The 13,255-nt window shown below is 42.4% G+C and overlaps 1 pseudogene; it reads left to right on the top strand.

Annotated features, from left to right (window-relative positions):
- Positions 1–4,024: 4,024 nt before the first annotated feature.
- Positions 4,025–5,731, top strand: LOC100408764 (tRNA-dihydrouridine(16/17) synthase [NAD(P)(+)]-like; annotated as a pseudogene).
- The last annotated feature ends 7,524 nt before the right edge of the window (positions 5,732–13,255 follow it).

Here is a 13,255-nt window from a genome sequence, read left to right as displayed (position 1 = left end):
CCACCCACTTCCGTCACTGGATAGACCTTCCGGTCAGACAACCTGCAAAGAAACATCAGATTTAATCTGCACTATAGAACAAATAAACCTAATCAAAATTTACAGCAAATTTCATCCAATAGCCACAGAATACGCATTCTTTCCCTTAGCACATGGGTTATTTTCAAGGATAGACCATATATCAGGTAACAATACACGTCTATGAACATTCAAAAAACTGAAGTAACATCAAGCATTTTCTCTGACCGCAATGAAATAAAACTGGAAATCAATTTAAAAAAAGAATATCGGAAACTGTACAAACACATGGACATTAGACAACATGCTCCTGAATAATCAGTAGGTCAATAGAAAAGTTAAGAAAAAATAAAACAATTTGTTGAAACAAATGATAATGGAAACATAGCACAGCAAAACCTGTGTAATATGTCAAATAAGGTACTATTATAAAAGAAAAATTTGTAACTTTAAGTAACCATAAAAAACAGAAAAACTTCAAATAAATAATCTAACAATACATCTTAGTTAACCAGAATAAAAAGACCAAACCAAACCCAAAATTAGAAGCCAAGAAATAATAAAGATTAGAGTGGGGAAAAAATACAAAAGATAATGAGACAAAAACCTGAATTTTTGAAAAGTACAACAATTGACAAATAGTTAGATAGGCCAACTGAAAAGCAGAGAAGATACGAATCAATAAAATCAGCGGTGAGAAGGGAGACATTACAAGCAATACTTGAGAAAATCGAGCAATCATCAGTGGCTACTATCAGCCATCGCATGCCAACAAAGTAGAAAACTGAGCGGAAATTAATTCTTTGACACACAGAACTTACCAAGATTAAACGAGGACAAAAAGCCAAAACCTAAACAGATGAATAACATGTAAAATAATGAAAACCGGAATATCAAAGGCTGTAGGACCAGAATGAAATTAGAGAAGAGGGGGACATTTCCAAACTCATTCTTTGAAGCCAGTATTACCCAATATCAAAACCAGACAAAGAAACATTGAAAAAGCCAACTACAGGCCCATATCTGAGAATATTGATGCAAAAATGTCCAAAACACCTAGCAAACTGGATGAAAGAATTTAATAAACAGGTAACTCATAATGATCAAGTGGGATTTATCCCAAGGATGTAAAGATGGTTCAACATGAAAATCAATGTGATACATCATATCCACTGAGTAAAGGACAGAATCCATGTGATCATTCCAGTTATGCCAAAAATTATATGATACAATTTAATATTCTTTTTTTTTGTTAAACAGAGTCTCACTCTGTCACCAGGCTGCAGTGCAGTGGCATGAGCTTGGCTCACTGCAACCTCTGCCTCCAGGTTCAAGGGATTATCCTGCCTCAGCCTTCCGAGTAGTGGGGACTACAAATGTGCACCACCACGCTCAGCTATTTTTTCTGTATTTTTAGTAGAGACAGGGTTTGACCATGTTGGCCAGAACACTCTCCATCTCTTTACCTTGTGATCACCCATCTCAGCCTCCCAATGTGCTGGGATTGCAGGTGTGAGCCACTGAGCCCAGCCAAAATTTAATATTCTTTTATAATAAAAAACCCTTTGAAAACTGGGTATGGAATGAACATACTTCAACATAATAAAAGTCATATATGACAGACACACAGCTAGTATCATACTGAGTGAGGGAAAATGTAAAGCTTCCGTCTGAAATCTGGGAGATGACAAGAATGTCCACTTTTACCACAGTTATTCAACATACTTCTGAAAGTCCTAGCTGGAGCGATCAGATAAGTGAAAGCAAGAAAGGGCATCCCAAGTGGAAAAGAATCCAAACTATTTTCTTTTTGCTGATGATATAATCTCATATTTGGAACAAAATAAAGACTCCTCTGATAGGGTTTAAATGTATGTCACCTCCCAAATATCATATTGAAATGTAATTCTCAATGTTGGAAGTGGGCCTGGTGAAAGGTGATTTAACCATCAGGGTAGATTACTCATAAATGGCTTAGCACCAACCCATTTGGTACTATCCTCATGATAGTGAGTGAGTTCCCGTAAGATCTGGTTATTTAAAAGTGTGTAACAACTTACTCCTTTGTTTTTTGCTCCTGCTTCTTGCCCTGTGATGTGCAAGATTCTGCTTCATCTTCTGCCATGATTGTAGACTGCCAGAGGCCCCCCCAGAAGCATATCCCAGTGCTATGTCTTCTGTACAGCCTGTAGAATCATGAGCCAGTTAAACTTCCTTTTTAAAAATAAATTACCCAGTCTTGGGCATTCATAGTAATGCAAAAATGGCTTAATGCAAAAAATTGGCACCAAAAAGGGAAAATTGTTGTAAGAATACCCAAAAATGTGGAATAAGCTTTGTAATTAGGTACACAGGCAGAGGTTGGAAGAGTTTGTAGAACTCAGAAGAAGACAGAAAAATGAGGGAACGTTGAGATTTTCTTAAAGACTGGTTGAATGGCTGTGACCGAAATGCTGATGGTAATCTGGACAGTGAAGGCCGGACTGAGGAGGTCTCACTGGACAGTGAAGGCCGGACTGAGGAGGTCTCACATGAGAATTAGGAACTTACTGGGACCGAAGCAAAGGTCATGCATGTTATGTCTCAGCAAAGTGGTTGGCTAAGCTGGGTTCATGCCCTGAAGATATATAAACGTTTGAGTTTGAGAGTGTGACAATTTAGGATTTCTGTTGGAAGAAATGTCTAAGAAGCAAAGCATTCGAGATATGGCCTGGATGCGTCTAACAACTTATACTTCCATGCTGGAGCCAAAAAAATAAGTTGTAACTTCTATTTACAAGAGAAGCATGGTGTAAAAGTTTAAAAACTTTGCAGGCTAACCATGTGGCAGAAAAATAAAGAGCTTTTATAAGAGAGAAATTCAAGTAGGCTGTGGGGCAACCAATGTTAGAGATATTTGCATAACTTAAAAAAAACAAGTATGGAGAGCCAAGGCAATGAGAAGGAGGACTTGAAGGCATTTTAGAAATCTAAGAGGCAGCCTTCCATCATAGGCCCTGAGGTCTGAAAGAAGACGATAGTTTCTGGGATCAGGCTCAGGACCAGACTCTCTTGAGAGCTCCAGCTCCAGGAGTATCTCAGATTGGCCCAGTCACAACTCCAGTCACTTCAGAGGGTGTGAGTCATAAGCCTTGGTTGCTTCCATGTGCTGTTAAGCCTATTACAAAATGCAAAAGTTGAGACTTGAAAGCCTCCACCTTTATTTCAAAAAAATTATGCAAAAGCCTGGGAGTTCAGGCAGAAACATGCTGCAGTGGTGGAGTCCTCATGGAGAATTTCTGTTAAAACAATGCAGAGAAGAAATGTGGGATTACAGTCCCCATACAGGCACCCTACTGGGGCATGGCCTAGTAGATCTGTGAGGAGAGGATCATTGTCCTCCAGACCCCAGAATGGTAGATCCAGCTACAGCACGAGCTTTGCACCTGGAAAAGTCAGAGGCAAACAATACCAGCCCATGAGAGCAGCTGTAGGGGCTGAACCATGCAGAGCCACAAGGTCAGACTTTCCCAAAGCATTAATATGTCCAGGAAATGGGACAGAGAGTCAAAAATAATTATTTTGGATTCTTATAATTTAATAACTGCCTTCTGGGTTTCATACTTGCCTGGGTCCCGTGGCCCCTTTCTTTTGGCTGATTTCTTTCCTTTAGAATAGGAGTATTTACCCAATGCCTATACCCTTTTTGTATCTTGGAAGTACCTAACTAACTTTTTTTTTTTTTAACAGGCATATAGAAGGAAGAAACTAGCTTCGCCTTAGATGAAACTTTTGACTTTTGAGTCAAGGCTAAAATGAGCTAAGACTTTGGGGATTATTGGGAAGTCATGGTTGTATTTTAAAATATGAGAAGGGCCGGTGGCAGCGCGGAGCCCTGGGCCCGGCTGCAGCCCAGTTGCGGGCCCGGTGTGGTGCTGGCCTTCCCGGAGGCCTGAGCACGGCAGGGGCCCCGGGCGTGGCGAGGCCGGAGCGGGGCGGGCCCGGGACACAGGCGGCCGGCGCCCTCAGAGTCAAAGGCGCGCGACGGACATGGCGGGGCACTCGAGCGCCTGGAGACGATGCCAAAGCTGCAGGGCTTCGAGTTCTGGAGTCACAGCCTTCGGGGGGGCCCGCCACGTGGTGGCCCCCATGGTGGACCAGAGCGAGCTGGGCTGGAGGCTGCTGAGCCGGCGCCACGGGGCACAGCTCTGCTGCACGCCCACGCTGCATGCCCAAGTCTTCGTCTGCGACGCCAATTACCGGAAGGAGAACCTGTACTGTGAGGCGTGCCCCGAGGACCGGCCCCTCATCATGCAGTTCTGTGCCAATGACCCGGAGGTGTTTGTTCAGGCGGCTCTCCTGGCTCAGGATTACTGTGACGCCATCGACCTGAACCTGGGCTGCCCACAGACAATAGCCAAGAGAGGTCACTATGGCGCCTTCCTGCAGGACGAGTGGAACCTGCTCCAAAGAATAATTTTGCTGGCCCACGAGAAACTCTCTGTTCCCGTCACGTGCAGAATCCGTGTCTTCCCAGAGATTGACAAGACCGTGAGGTATGCCCAGATGCTGGAGAAGGCCGGCTGCCAGTTGCTGACTGTTCATGGGCGCACCAAGGAGCAGAAGGGGCCCCTGGCAGGTGCAGCGTCCTGGGAGCGCATTAAGGCTGTGCGGAAAGCTGTGGCCATCCCTGTGTTTGCCGATGGGAACATTCAGAGCCTGCAGGATGTGGAGCGCTGCATCCAGGACACGGGTGTGCAGGGTGTCATGAGCGCAGAAGGCAACCTGCATAACCCTGCCCTGTTTGAGGGCCGGAGCCCTGCCGTGTGGGAGCTGGCCGAGGAATACCTGGACATCGTGCGGGAGCACCTCTGCCCACTGTCCTACGTCTGGGCCCACCTCTTCAAGCTGTGGCACCACACGCTGCAGGTGCATCAGCAGCTGCGAGAGGAGCTGGCTAAGGTGAAGACCCTGGAGGGCATTGCCGCCATGAGCCAGGAGCTGAAGATGCGGTGTCAAGAGGAGATGTCCAGGCCGGAGGGAGCGAAGCCCGCCGGCGACTTGCCCTTCCACTGGATCTGCCAGCCCTACGTCCGGCCGGGGCCCAGGGAGGGGAGCAAGGAGAAGGCAGGTGGGCGCAGCAAGCGGGCCCTGGAGGAGTGTGGCACGAAAGTCCTGTCCAAGAACAAGCAGAAGCAGCAGCTGAGGAACCCCCACAAGACCTTTGACCCCTCTCTGAAGCCAAAATACGCAAAGTGTGACCGGTGTGGTAACCCAAAGGGCAACAGATGTGTGTTCAGCCTGTGCCACGGCTGCTGCAAGAGGCGAGCCTCCAAAGAGACCGCGGACTGCCCAGGTCACGGATTGCTTTTTAAAACCAAATTGGAGAAGTCTTTGGCCTGGAAAGGGACCCAGCCTGAGCTGCAGGAGCCTCAGACAGCCACGCCCCGCACACCAGGTGGCTTCTCAGAAGTCATGAGTAGTGCTCTGGACTGAAGGCCCAGAACCCCCACCCCCAGGACAGCTCCTGGAGCCTGGATACATCCTACTTAAGGAAACGTCTTTTACTCAGGGAATTTCCCCTTACTTAACGTGGAAAGAGGCGCCCTGTCCCTCTTGGCCCACTCTGGGGGCCTGGAATGCTGCAGTGGGGAGCAGGCCCCAGGCTGGACCTGTCTTGTCCTCAGCACGCGTGTGCAAAAGCGAACAATAAATCATTTCAAAGAAAAATAAAATATGAGAAGGATATAAGATTTGGAATGGCCAAGAGCAAACTAATATAGTTTGAGTGTGTGTCCCCACCAAAATCCCGTATTGAAATGTAATCCTCAATATTGGTGGTGGGCCTACTGGGGAGGTGATTCCATCATGAGGGCAGAATTTCCATGAACATTTTGGTATCATTTTCTTATCCTCACATTAAGTTTTAATGAGAGCTGGTTGTTTAAAAGTATGTAGCACTTCCCCCCACAGACACCCTCGCATTTACAATGTGATGTACAAGCACCAGATTTATCTCTTACCTTGGGTGTCAGCTGTCAGAGGCTTTTCCAGAAGCAGAACCCAGTGCTATGCTTTCTGTACAGCCTGTAGAGCCATGAGCCAATTAAACCTCTTTTCTCTATAAATTACCCAGTCTCAGATTACTTCTTTATAGCATGTAAGAATTGCCTAGTATATCCACTAAAGAAACTCTTAGAACTAATAATTAAATTTGCAGAATACAAAATTGATATATACATATAAGTAGAATTTCTATAAGCCAACAGTCAACAAACTGAAAAAGAATTTAAAAAAATAATACTATTTGCAGTAGCCACAAATAAAACAAAATGTGTAGAAATTAACCAAAGAAATAAAAGTTCTCAACAATTAAAACTATAAAACACTGGTAAAAGAAAGGAAAGAGGACACAAAACATAGAAAAATATTTCTACGTTCACAGATTGGGAGAATCAGTATTTTTAAAATGTTCCCACAATCCAAAGCAATCTATGGATTTTATGCCATCTCCACCAAAATAATAGTGACATTCTTCAAAGAAATAGATAAAAAATTCTGAAATTTATATGGAACCACAAAATACTATAATAATCAAAGCTATGCTGAGTATATAAAACAAAACAGGAGGAATCCCATTACCTGGCTTCAAATTATACTACCAAGCTATAGTAATTAAAACAGCATGGCCCTAGCACAAACACAGATATAGAACAGAATAGAGAACCCAGAAACAAACTCATAAACCTAGAGTAAACTTATTTTCAATGAAAGTGCCAAGAACATACAATAAAAAATAAGACAATTTCTTCAATAAATAGAGCTGGGAAAATTGGCAAGTCGTAGGCAGAAAAATGAAACTAGAACCCTATTTCTGGCCACATACAGAAACCAAATTAAAATTAGTTAAAGACTTAAACCTAACATCTCAAACTATCAAACTTTTACAAGAAAACATTGGGGAAACTCTCTAGGGCATTGGTTTGAGCAAAAATTTCTTAAATAATGCCCCATAAGCACAGACAAACAAAGCAAACATGGACAATGGGATTACGGCAAGTTAGAGAGCTTTTCTAGAGTGAAGAAAACAATCAACAAAGTGAAGAGAAAACCCACAGAATGGGAGAAAATATTTGTAAATTACCCATCTGAAAAGGGATTAATAGCTACATAATGTGGTTAGGATTTGTGTCTTCACCCAAATCTCATATTCAATTTTACTCCCCAGTTGTTGAGGAAGAGACCTGGTAGACAGAGATTGGATCATGGGGGTGGTTCCCTCCATGCTTTTCTTGTGATAGTGAATGAGTTCTCATGACATCTGATGCTTCTGTAAGGGTATCTCCCCCCTTTGCTTTACATACCTGCTCTCTCTCCTACTGCCATGTGAGAGATGCCTGTTTCCCTATCTGCCATGATTGTAAGTTTCCTGAGGCCTCTCCAGCTGTGTGAAACTGTGAGTCAATTAAACTGATTTTCTTTATAAATTACCAGTCTCATGTATTTTTTCATTGCGGTGCAGAAGCAGACTAACACAGTACAATATATTAAGAGTTCAAAACATTCTATGAAAAAAATGTAATAACCTAATTAAAGAGTAAGCAAAAAATTTAAATAAACATTTATGAAAAGAAGACATACAAATGGCAAACAGACAAATGAAAAGGTGCTTCATATTACTGATTATTATAGAAATGCAAATCAAACTTACAATGAGATATCATTTTACCCCCGTACCCTGTTGTTGGGAACAGTTTGGTGTTTCCGATATAACTAAAAATAGAACTACAATATGATCCAGGAATCCCACTGCTCAGTATATACCTAAAATAAATAAAATTGGCAAATCAAAGACATATCAGTACTCCCATGTTTGCTACGGCAGCGTTTATGATGGCCAAGATTTGGAAAGAATCTAAATGTCTATTAAGAGATGACTGGATAGAGAAAATGTGGTACATATATGCTATCCAGCGATAAGAGAGAATGAGAGTCTGTCATTTGCAATGACATAAGTGGAACTGAAAGTCTTTATGTTAAGTGAGATAAGTCAGACACAGAAAGACAAATGTCATATGTTCTTATTTATTTGTGGGTGCTAAAATTCTAAACAATTGATCTCATAGAGACAGAGTATAAGGATGGTTGCCGGAGGCTGGGAAGGGCAGTGGGGGAACAGGGAGATAGTGGGAATGTTATATGGGTACAAAAAAATTGTTAGAAAAAACGAATAAGACAATATTTGACAGCACAACAGAGTGATTATAGTCAAAAATAATTTACACATCATTTTATAATGACTAAAAGTATAATTGGATTGTTTATAACACAAGCAATCAATGAATGAGGGGATGGATACCCCATTTTTTATTATGTGTTACTCATTGAATGCCTGTATCAAAGTATGCCATGTACCCCCATAAATATATACACAAATTATGTATCCACAAAAATAAATTTAAAAATTAAAATTTTTTTAAAAAGGGGAGGAGAGTATAATGAGGCATGTGTGATCCATGGCTTGAACTAACTTTTCAGGTTAACTTTGAAAGGTCCTTATCCAAGAAGAAGGTTTCATTTAGACAATAGGGGCTTAGGAATTTATTTTTGGTTTACAAGTGGAAGAAAGAAGGATTTTTAATCCTGAGCCATAGCTCTCAGTCAAACAATCCCTGCAGGGAACCTTGTTCTTTACTGTGGAGGTAAACACTATTTTTCCTTTCCACTGAAGAATGCCACATTTTAAAATGACAGGAAACATCTTGAAACTAAGAGGTACTACTCATTGAATCTGATTTGGTTTAAATTGTAATTAATCTAGGCCGAGTGCGGTGGCTCACGCCTGCAATCCCAGCACTTAGGGAGGCCGAGGCAGGTGGATCATGAGGTCAAGAGATCGAGACCATTCTGGTCAACATGGTGAAATCCTGTCTCTACTAAAAATACAAAAAATTAGCTGGGCATGGTGGTACGTGCCTGTAATCCCAGCTACTCAGGAGGCTGAGGCAGGAGAATTGCCTGAACCCAGGAGGCGGAGGTTGCGGTGAGCCGAGATTGCACCATTGCACTCCAGCCTGAGTAACAAGAGCGAAACTCCATCTCAAAAAAAAAAAAAAGTCATTAATCTAATCACATGTGTGGCTCATTCTGTAATCTAAGCAATTTGGGAGGCCAAGGTGGGCAGATCACTTTTGTTCAGGGGTTTGAGACCAGCCTGGCCAACATAGTGAAATCCCATCTCTACTAAAAACACAAAAATTAGCTGGCTGTGGTGTTACATGCCTATAATCCCAGCTACTTAGGAGGCTGAGGCAGAAGAATTGTTTGAACCTGGGAGGTGGAGGTTGCAGTGATCCCAGATGGTGCCACTGCACTCCAACCTAGGCAACAGAGCAAGACTCTGTCCCAAAATAATAATACTAAGAATAATTAATAATAAATGAAAATAGAAAAGCCTCATTGTGTTTCAAACAAAATTCCTTTTGAGTATCCACTATATCAACTTGCATATTATCTATAATCATTTTGTTTACTTGATACATAATTCTGAGGAACTTTTGAGAACTGATTTCACTGTTTTCTATCGTTTTGGTAAACATACCAAATTCCATCAAACAATGCACGAAATTCCTGAGAAATACATTTTTTCCTTGAGGAGTAGACTTGTTGTGTTAGAGGAACTCATGGTTACCAAGCTCTAATTTAATAAACAGGACTAGAATACTCTATCTTAATATGAGTAGCTAGGTACTCACAAGACAGCTAAAAGATTAATACTTATGGTCTGAAAATAGCCACATATTTTAGCTGGCCACCAATAACAATTGCAGAATATGTATGGCCGTACAAGACATCTTCCACCAAGCCTGAAAAATGTATAAATGTCCTAGGAGTGCAGCATTTTTTCTTAAAGATAGTATTAATGAGCTAGCTTAGGTCAAAGTTTTAATGGCCATTGTTAAAACCAATAGCACCTGCCTTTAGTGAGTACATGTGCATTTTCAAGTTTAATTGTAACTCTTTCTCTTTATAGTTGTTTCTGAGTAGAGAGACTAACAAAAGACAGTGCACTCCTGCTCTTGTTTCCTGAGGATACCCAACTCTGTCCTGGAGTCATTGCTAATAAACTTGCTTTTTTCACTCTGCTCTCTGACTTACCTCAGATTTTTTCTTGCACACAATCTAAGAATCTTTGTGGTCTGTATCAGGACCCTCTTTTCCAGCAATATCTTCCAGCAACATCATGAAGGGACACCAAGGTAAGACCCCGACTCCAGGGAAAACAATCCATACAGAATCAATCAGCTGACATTGAGAAAGTGGAGTATCTTTTAGAGTGATAAAGCCATTCTACTGGGGAAGATTATCTACTACCACTTAAGTGAGAGGCCCTGCAGTATAATGCTAGAGTGAGAGACTCAGCCACAAAAGTTAAAGGGCTTGGGGTGTCATACTCAGATTAGAGGCCAAGCTCACAGGGTTAGAGGCCCTGGGGTATATTGAAAAGAATGGATTTTGCTAAACAAGATGTTTGCCACTTTCTCTTTTTGGACTGCCTACCTTGTGCTCTCTGTCCCTCACCTGAAGGCTCTGCATCTTGTCACCTTTCTGCTCACTGCCTCTGTTTTGTAGCAGCCTGGAGGCTACCACAGGAAGCAGACCTCAAACAATTTAGCTTTTGCTTTCCTCAATGATTTTCTGACTTTTAGCTGATTGCTTGTTTAATTTGCCACTGGTCCAAGTGACACTTTAAAAAAGAGATGTCTTGGAACCTAGTATGTTTTTACCTTGATTATCAGAAAACATCAGCGAGAACCTCTCCATCATTATAATCAGAAATTGAAATTTATTTAACAGCCCCACATGAAGAAAATCAGGGGAACAATCCAAGGCCAGCAGCCTACTTTTCTGAGCAGATAGACCAGGTGGCCTCAGGGTGTCTTAGATTTCTTAGCACTGTTGCTGCTACAACTTTTCTAGTAGGCAAGGCTAATAAGCAAACACTAGGACAGCACCTAAAGGTTTTTTGACCCCACACCAAGGAAAGGTGGTCCTAGAAACTAAAGGGCACCAGTGGATCATAGGAGAACATTTATTACAGAATCAGGCCTTAGTGCTAGACACTTCAGACATAACCCTTGAAGTCTGCCAAACCATAAACCCAGCTACTTATCTGCTAGAGCACACAGGTACTTCCAGCCTTTCCAGCATACGGGTTGTATTAGTCTGTTCTCATGCTGCTAGTAAAGACATATCTGAGGCTGGGTAATTTATAAAGAAAAGAGGTTTAATGGACTCACAGTTCCACATGGCTGGGGAGGCCTCACAATCATGGCAGGATGTAAAGGAGGAGCAAAGTCACATCTCTTACGTGGCAGGAGGCAAAAGAGCTTGTGTAGAAAAACTCCACGTTATAAAGGGGAGTAATCCCAGCACTTTGGCATGCCAAGCTGGATGGATCACCTGAAGTCAGGAGCTTGAGACCAGCCTGACCAATGTGGTGACATCACATCTTTACTAAAAATAAAAAACTTAGCCAGGCATGTGAGTGGGTACCTGTAGTCCCAGCTACCCAAGGGGCTGAGAAAGGCGAATCACTTGAGCCCAGGAGACAGATGCTGCAGTGAGCCGAGATCGTACCACTGCACTCCAGCCTGGGCAACAGAGCGAGACTATGTCTCAGAGAAAAAGCAAAAAAAAAAAAAATTAAAGTGAAATCATCAGATCTCATGAGACTTATTCACTCTCACAAGAACAGCATGGGAAGCCCCCACCCAATTCAATTACCTCCAACTGGGTCCCTCCGAAGACACATGGAAATTATGAGAGCTACAATTTAAGATAAGATTTGACTGGAGACACAGCTAAACCATGTCACAGGTTATGAAACAAATTTATTCTAGCTGGCCAGACTTGAGATGAGCTCCTCGACCACCCCACGGAAGAGTGGTTAACAGATGCCAGTTGTTTTCTGCATCAGGAAAACAGGAGGGCTAGACATACTTACCAGTCAGCGCGAGTTAATCAAGTCACAAGCCTTACTGGCCTCTACCTCAGCTCAAAAAGCTGAGTTAACGGAACTTTCCAGAGCCCTGCAGTTGAGAAAGTATTAAAAGTTGACATTTACACTGATTTTAAGTATGTTTTTTGTGGTGCTTCATGCTTATGCTGCAACTTGGAATGGGTAGGGACTCCTGACCACAGAGGGCTTTTCCATATAACATCACTCAGATCTTGAGCTTGTTAGAATGCTGCTTGGCTGCCAAAGAAAAGGGACTGTAATTCATGGCAGAGGACATTAAAAGAGAGATTGACCGTGTTAAAGAAAATGCCCTTGCAGATGGGGTAGCCAAGGTCACTGCACTGGAAGGGCCAATGAAGCTGATGGGCATCTGGTCAGCATACCCGGAGCTGGGCCAGAATGCTTTGAAGAAGAAGAAAAATGGGCCAGGGAATGCAGTTTAGCCCAGAACCCCTCCGGCTGGCTGACTTGTGGAAATACATTACTAATGCCAGGTACTAATCATAGGAAAATAATTAAGCACTCACATGATTCTTTTCACCCTAGAAAGGATTGTTTGTTTCAGTTAATGTCTCATTGGTTTATGACAATAAATCTTTTCAAGACACTAAAACAGGTGACTCTGCCCTGAGCTCTGTGCCTGAAATAACCCAAATAGCCAGCAATTTTCTCCTCTAGTTTAACGTGTCTGACATTGAGAATCCTCTCCAGGTGAGGATTGAAAACTCTAATTTACTCAGATGCCTTTGTGTCGGACATTCAAGTGTTTGCTAATACTTACTGATACCTTCACTGCTTAGATCAAGGCGTTCCCCATGCTATCTGAAAAGTGTTCACCAGAAGATACTATTTCTCAGTTTGGATCATCTAAAAGTCTGCAAAGTGACAATGACCCATCTTTTACATCAGGCCTTTCCCAACACCTATCCCCAGCTTTAGGAATCAAACATCACCTTTGCTGTGTGTGGAGACTGTAGTCCTCTGGAAACGTGGAAGAACTAATCATACTCTCAGGAAGACTCTAATGAAATCAGAGGCCTGACTACCTCTAACACCCATAGCTTACTATGGGTTTGAGCTGCTCCAAAAAAAAACTTATACTTAGGTCCTGTTGAGTTGGCATACAGAAAGCCTTTCCTAACCACAGATCTCCTAAGAGATGAAAGGACTCATCTCTTCTCAATCACAAAATTATGTCATCAACCTAGGACAGGTGAAAGGCACTCTGTGAATATG

Source organism: Callithrix jacchus, chromosome 1, assembly GCF_049354715.1.
Source record: "Callithrix jacchus isolate 240 chromosome 1, calJac240_pri, whole genome shotgun sequence".
Classification (NCBI taxonomy): Eukaryota; Metazoa; Chordata; class Mammalia; order Primates; family Cebidae; genus Callithrix; species Callithrix jacchus.
This window is presented reverse-complemented; position numbering and strand designations above follow the sequence as displayed.